This window comes from Amblyomma mixtum, chromosome 9 (assembly GCF_055824585.1).
Source record: "Amblyomma mixtum isolate Tamu chromosome 9, ASM5582458v1, whole genome shotgun sequence".
In the NCBI taxonomy this organism is placed as follows: domain Eukaryota; kingdom Metazoa; phylum Arthropoda; class Arachnida; order Ixodida; family Ixodidae; genus Amblyomma; species Amblyomma mixtum.
Genome location: NC_143020.1, coordinates 15684185 through 15689842, shown reverse-complemented (window position 1 = coordinate 15689842; position 5658 = coordinate 15684185). Strand labels below are relative to the sequence as shown.

The 5658-nt window shown below is 48.9% G+C and overlaps 1 long non-coding RNA gene across 1 annotated transcript; it reads right to left on the bottom strand.

Moving 5' to 3' along the window:
- Positions 1–1513: 1513 nt before the first annotated feature.
- Positions 1514–4380, bottom strand: LOC149328382 (uncharacterized). The gene is made up of 3 exons (XR_016285543.1): positions 3611–4380; positions 1973–2256; positions 1514–1796 (listed from the first exon to the last, which is right to left on the bottom strand). It is a non-coding gene; the product is annotated as an uncharacterized LOC149328382 (long non-coding RNA).
- Between the last annotated feature and the right edge of the window lie 1278 nt (positions 4381–5658).

Sequence of the window (5658 nt, the reverse complement as noted above, 5' to 3'; positions counted from 1 at the left end):
GCGAAAATGGTTCGTGGCAGCATAATGTTAGCCGTTTCTTGCAAAGCAAGCTTAACTCTCTTAAACTGGACGACCCTTTTCGGGTAAAGAACTCGATAGATGTAGTTCATTGTTTTGAAACGCATCCAGAAATTCGATCTGCCTTTGCTGTAGACATAGAAGATTTGTTTTATTCCGTCCCGCATGCTGAGCTACTGGCGTCTGTTCTTTCGTGTGTTGAAGGTACAGGGGAAATGGACTTCCGGGATGCTGCTTGTATGTCTGTGGAAAACTTTTTGAATTTATTGGAGCAATATCTTAAGGTCACTTTTATCGTTTTTAATGAGCAACCCTACTTACAGAGAAAAGGCATATGTATAGGTTCCTGTGTCGCCCCTATTTTATGTGAAATTTTTTTAGTTGCTTTGGACAAGGAACTTGCACAATTATTGGTAGGAGGATCTGTTTTTAAAATTTTTAGATATGTTGACAATTTTCTTATCCTTTTATCCACTGGTTTTTACAATTCTTTTAAAGCTAATGTGTCCAGGATTTTAAGTGTTTTTAACTTCAAAGGGTGTGTCCTAGTTTTTACGCATGAGCTCCCAAGGGAGAGGAAACTACAATTTTTAGACCTAAGCTTGGCGTTCCGGGAGGACCATTTATGTTGGGGTTATTTTCCTCGTACTAGCAAGGAACTGCTGCCCTTCAATACGGCGCATTCAAAAATTGTGAAGCGCGCCATCGCCTCGTTATGCTTTGAGTCCTTGCTTTCGAAGTCCTGTCCGCGCCAAATGCACGATAGCTTAAGAAATCAGATTGGACGCCTTTTGGCTGCTGGCTTCCCCTCGGTGGTGTTGACTGCTGTCGCTGAAACCCTCCTCCAAAAGACAAAACGCTGCACCAGTCCAAAGAATCTTGAAGAAAGGGGCCCTGCGGTAAAACCTGAAGTCATGCCTTATGTGCACAAACTGTCACACAGTTTGAAGAAGGTGGCTAACAGGCACAAGGTACCGCTTGTGTTTTCAGCCCCAAACAAGTTGAGCAAACTTACACCCCGGATTTGTGGCACTGAGCGCCCTGGGTGCAGCATAAAACATCAGCGCACCTTTATACGCTGCACGGAAGGAGTGGTGTACGAGATACCCCTGACCTGTGGTATGTCCTATATAGGGCAAACGGGGAGGTGCATCAACAAACGCCTTGGGGAACATGACAAAAAGGTAGTGAATAACAAAGACAAATACGCCACTTTGGTGAGCCACGTTAACACGTGCAAGTGTGCACCTCGACTGGAAAAGGCGAGGATTGTGGGCAAAAGCAAATTCAAGCAGGCGAGGCTTTTATTGGAAGCCTTTCACATAAAGAAAAAGGCAGCCTTGTGCGTGAGTGACACTTCAGTTAGGTTGTATGCGGCTGAGTACGATTTTCTTAGCAATAATGTTCGTGCTAGGCGATAAGTTAGGGCTGCGATAAGGCACGTGTAAATGTGGGCGTTACCTGAGACTATAAATGTATGTTGTTTTTTTTTTCGAGCAAAAAATAGTTGGAACTTGGCGCTTGTCCATTGTCTCCTCGTCTCTTTCTTGTGTCGTGAAATCATTTGTGCCTAGGTGGGTTTTTCCCAAGTTTCAAGCTGTAAGCGATGATGCACGATATGAATAGTGCCAGCTTGCTGTGCTAAGGGCTGCCAAGTTATGAGATTACTCACTAGTGCATAAACCATAAATCCCTGAAAGAAAAGATTTCAGTCCTGCACCTTGTATTGCAGCACCCTATAAGAACCCACAAAGCCAAGGAAGCTGACCAGAGGTCACCTAAGCTTTAACAAAACTTCTGTTTGGGCTAGATGGTGCATAGCTTATTTTGAAACGAATTCAAGCGCACAACAACACGCACACAAGAGAGGAAAGACACAGGACAGGCGCTATCCTGTGTCTTTCCTCTCTTGTGTGCGTGTTGTTGTGCGCTTGAATTCGTTTCAAGTAATCACCTAAGCTTCTTCGTTCGAAGAAGTACTCGATTTTAAGTCACGCATATTATTTGAATAAATATTTTACTGGTCCTGAAATCCCAATCTTTATAGAAAAGGTCCTTCTAATTATTTCACACTCATTTACCTCTGCAAACGTTCCATAGTGAGAGGGCTGCCGGGTGGATCACAGATGTTGAAACCAAGAAAGGCTCCAAGAAGGAGTCCCACTGCCTTGTCTAGACTTGTCCACTCCTCTCTGTCGACTGCAAGGGCAAGTAGGTGGATGTCGCCCATACCTGAGCCTGCATGGGAACAAAATTACTAGCACGTAATACTATTGAGTCAAAAGTTTTGCTGTGTAATTTCAAGACTAACACAAACTATGCATACGGCAAGCTTGGTGCCATAGGAAAGACATCAGAGATTATACTCGGTTCACCCTTAAGGTTACAGGGCAGCGAAGGCTCTCGGTCTGGGCTGATCTTTTGCTTTCGAATATGTATTCCTAGCAAGATGCTCGTTCTAGAAAATCGGGGCCCGCTTGCACGAAGCTATCACAGCTTGCTGCAGGCACAGCGGACCTCGGAGTTATCACGTCAAACTACGGCCAGTGCAGCAGGAACATAAAACAACCAGCGGGCCGACCGCCGCCGCCTCGCACGGCTGCAGCGTTAGGATCCGGGGCGAGTACAGCCGACCGAAGAGCTGCAGGACAGTTCCGGACAGACGAAATAGGCGCGGCAGAGCGCGAAAGTAAACGATACAGGCGTGCTCGAGATGTCCCCGCAAAAAAACGAAGGAAAAGGCGAACGCACCTAATGCAGGTTGAAGCAATACGGCAGCGAACACGCGGGATCATCGCGATGCGGGCCGATCGAGCCCCTGCGGCTGTTCTAAAAACTGGAGGCAGGCCACGTCTTGAGCAATACGATGCGTGCGTGCTATACTTTTGGAACAGTAAGAGTTTTAAAACAGTGAGGACGATTTAATTCGAAAGCCAAGTACGCACCGAAGGAGCACAATGGGGTAATAGCTGTCACATCACATCTTACCAGCCGCGCGACCAGCAGTCTAGCAGACCGCGCAAAAGCACGACAGCGCGTTGTTTACAACAGCCACAAGCGCGCGATCGGCTCGCGTGTTCCCTTCGCCTGAGTGTTGAAGCATACAAGGCCACCTCTCGCGTTAGGAAGGAGCGGGCTCACAGGGAACGCACAGAAGAAAGTTTGCATCGATGGTAACCCTTGTGTAGGAAAGCGGGCGAACACAGCGCGAGACGAATCCACGACGGGCTTGAGGCGAAAAACGTACAGGCGCGGACAAAAGTAAACGGAGCACGCAATTCTCTTCGAATATTTTTCACGCGTCACCTAATTAAAATTTCCAGCAGTGGTACGCGCATGCTGGTAGAGGAGGTTGGTGGGCTTTCTTGTAGACAAACAACGCTTCTTTATTACCAATGGAGAAAACGTGATTGCACTTCAAACGCACTAGCGTGCTCCGTTTACTTATGGCCGCGCCTGTACGTATGTAAGTACGCCGGCCGCCGCGGTGTGCACGCCACGACGGCTCGAACGAGACCCTCCGCGCTTGTGTCATACACCACGTTCCGAAAGGAAAATGTAAGCAAATATAGTAAACATGCAGTACACCTACCGTAATCAGGCGCACTTGGTTTGAGACAGCAGCCGCTTCCATGAATCCAAGCCTCGCCGTCTTCTCACCAACGCGGAAAAACAAAATGGCGCCAGAACACGAAAAAAAACAAGGTCCGCGCACACCGACGACGCCAAGATGGCACGAGGAGGCCAGAAATGCTTCACACGCAGAGTCCGCGCGACGCCAAACGCGACCGCATCGCGATAGGTCAACGGTCGTATGACGTTTGCGAAGAAGAGCTAATCAGAAGGCCGAGAATTTTGTTTATTTTTTTGTGCTCCTCGTTGCTCTGCCCTCTCCCCCCGATCCACGCCGAAGGAATGGTCTTTTCGGAATACGCCGCGGACCCGTGAAAATTGACCAAAGGATGACCGTCAAAGTGACGGCTAGTTTTTACAGTGCAACTGTAAGAAAAGCGCATAACACTAGGACGGCTGATAAGCTCCGTTTACATGAACGCGAGAGCAGCGCAACATGTCAACTTTCTCGTGCATCCCACTCATGTAAACAGGGAAAATGCGCCAGGAAAATGCACTAATCCCAGAGGCAGGGCGCAGATCGGCAAGTGCAAGTGGTGTGCTGGGGTGAATAGAAACAGGTGCTCGTAGCCGTAGGGCGCCTAGATGTGCGTGCGCTTCTCTCCGCTCTCCCCTCCCGCACATCGAGACACCCTCGTTTTGGGGCCCCCTCTTCCGCCCTGGGCGCCTACACAATACACTCTCGGAAGGAAAACAAAGCAGACCACGCTCAAGTTGTGACCGGCTGTCCCCCCCCCCTCCCCCTACTTCCGCGTGCCGTGTGCTTACATGCGAGCATGGCGTCTCCCCTCCGCGAGGAAATTTCGGGAAAAGAAAATGCGCCACCAACTAGCCCCGCCGCTGGGAATTACGATGCGCTACTGCGGTATTTGTGTAAACGCGGAGCTCTTCTTAGAGAGCCTTCGTTCTCGCTCAACTAATTCTTTTTCAAGCTACAGGAGGGCTGTTGCCCCATTAATCTCCATATTTCAGAAAAAGCTTTCCAACATAGCTTCGTGACTTCAGAACGGGGATCAAGACTTTTTTTTTTTGTTTATCTAACCCACCCTTTTTTCTGCTCCTAGACTGCTCTCAATGTCGTAGGCAGCGTCGAAAACGAAATATGCGCTTTAGTTCTATTAAATAGTCTCTTCTCTTCAGTACCGGTTGTAATCTGTGGGAAGCGCCGACGCGATCGCTCGCCTGAGAAGCACTTGACAGCCGGGTTGACATCGCGTAGGACCGGCGCTTCTCGCTAATTTTCCCGGCTTCCTCCGACATGCCCAGTACTCTATTTTAAACTACTTGATCCAGAAGTATGTTTGGCGACCGTTCGCGTTAACTGAAACGGCCTAACTTGTTACCCACAAGCTAGCGACGGCGACGACTGCTGCTGGCCGTAAAGCACGGCTCGGCAGCCCGAGTCACACCGCCGCTTCCCGTTCATCGTATGCGCGTCCTGCGATGTAAGTAATAGTTGATTTCATGTCACTGTTGTCAAAACTACACTCGTTGACCATTTGCATTCGCTAGAACTTGTGAATTCGTTCTTCACAACCACCGCAGTCACCGATCCAACCCTGCAGACTCGCTAGGCCTAGTCGTCGCGGAAGGGAACGGAGTCGTCGTCGACTGAAATTAATTTGTCAAGTGCTTATCGCTAGTGAGTGTCCAAGTGTGCACATGTGAAATATAGCCGTTCGTTTCGCTTATTTCCAATGCGGATAACGTATATGCGCACATGTATTCCCACCGTCACCTCATCAGCGTGTTTTCGCTTAGCCGCCGAACTCCCGAGGGCATGAAGGCTGACCGTCCGCCGATCGGATTCGTCGGTGTTGTTTAGCCAAAAAACTTGTCCCACTACAACAATATTAAAGTGAACTAGATAGTTCACTATAATCACATGCTGCTGTTCACCGTGATAGTGCCGTTGTCGGACTAGTGTGACCGTCGTCGTCGTTGTACACTGAAAACGAGCTGAGAATTTCGAATGCGTTTGGAAAGTGTCGTGTAGCACCGCGGGAG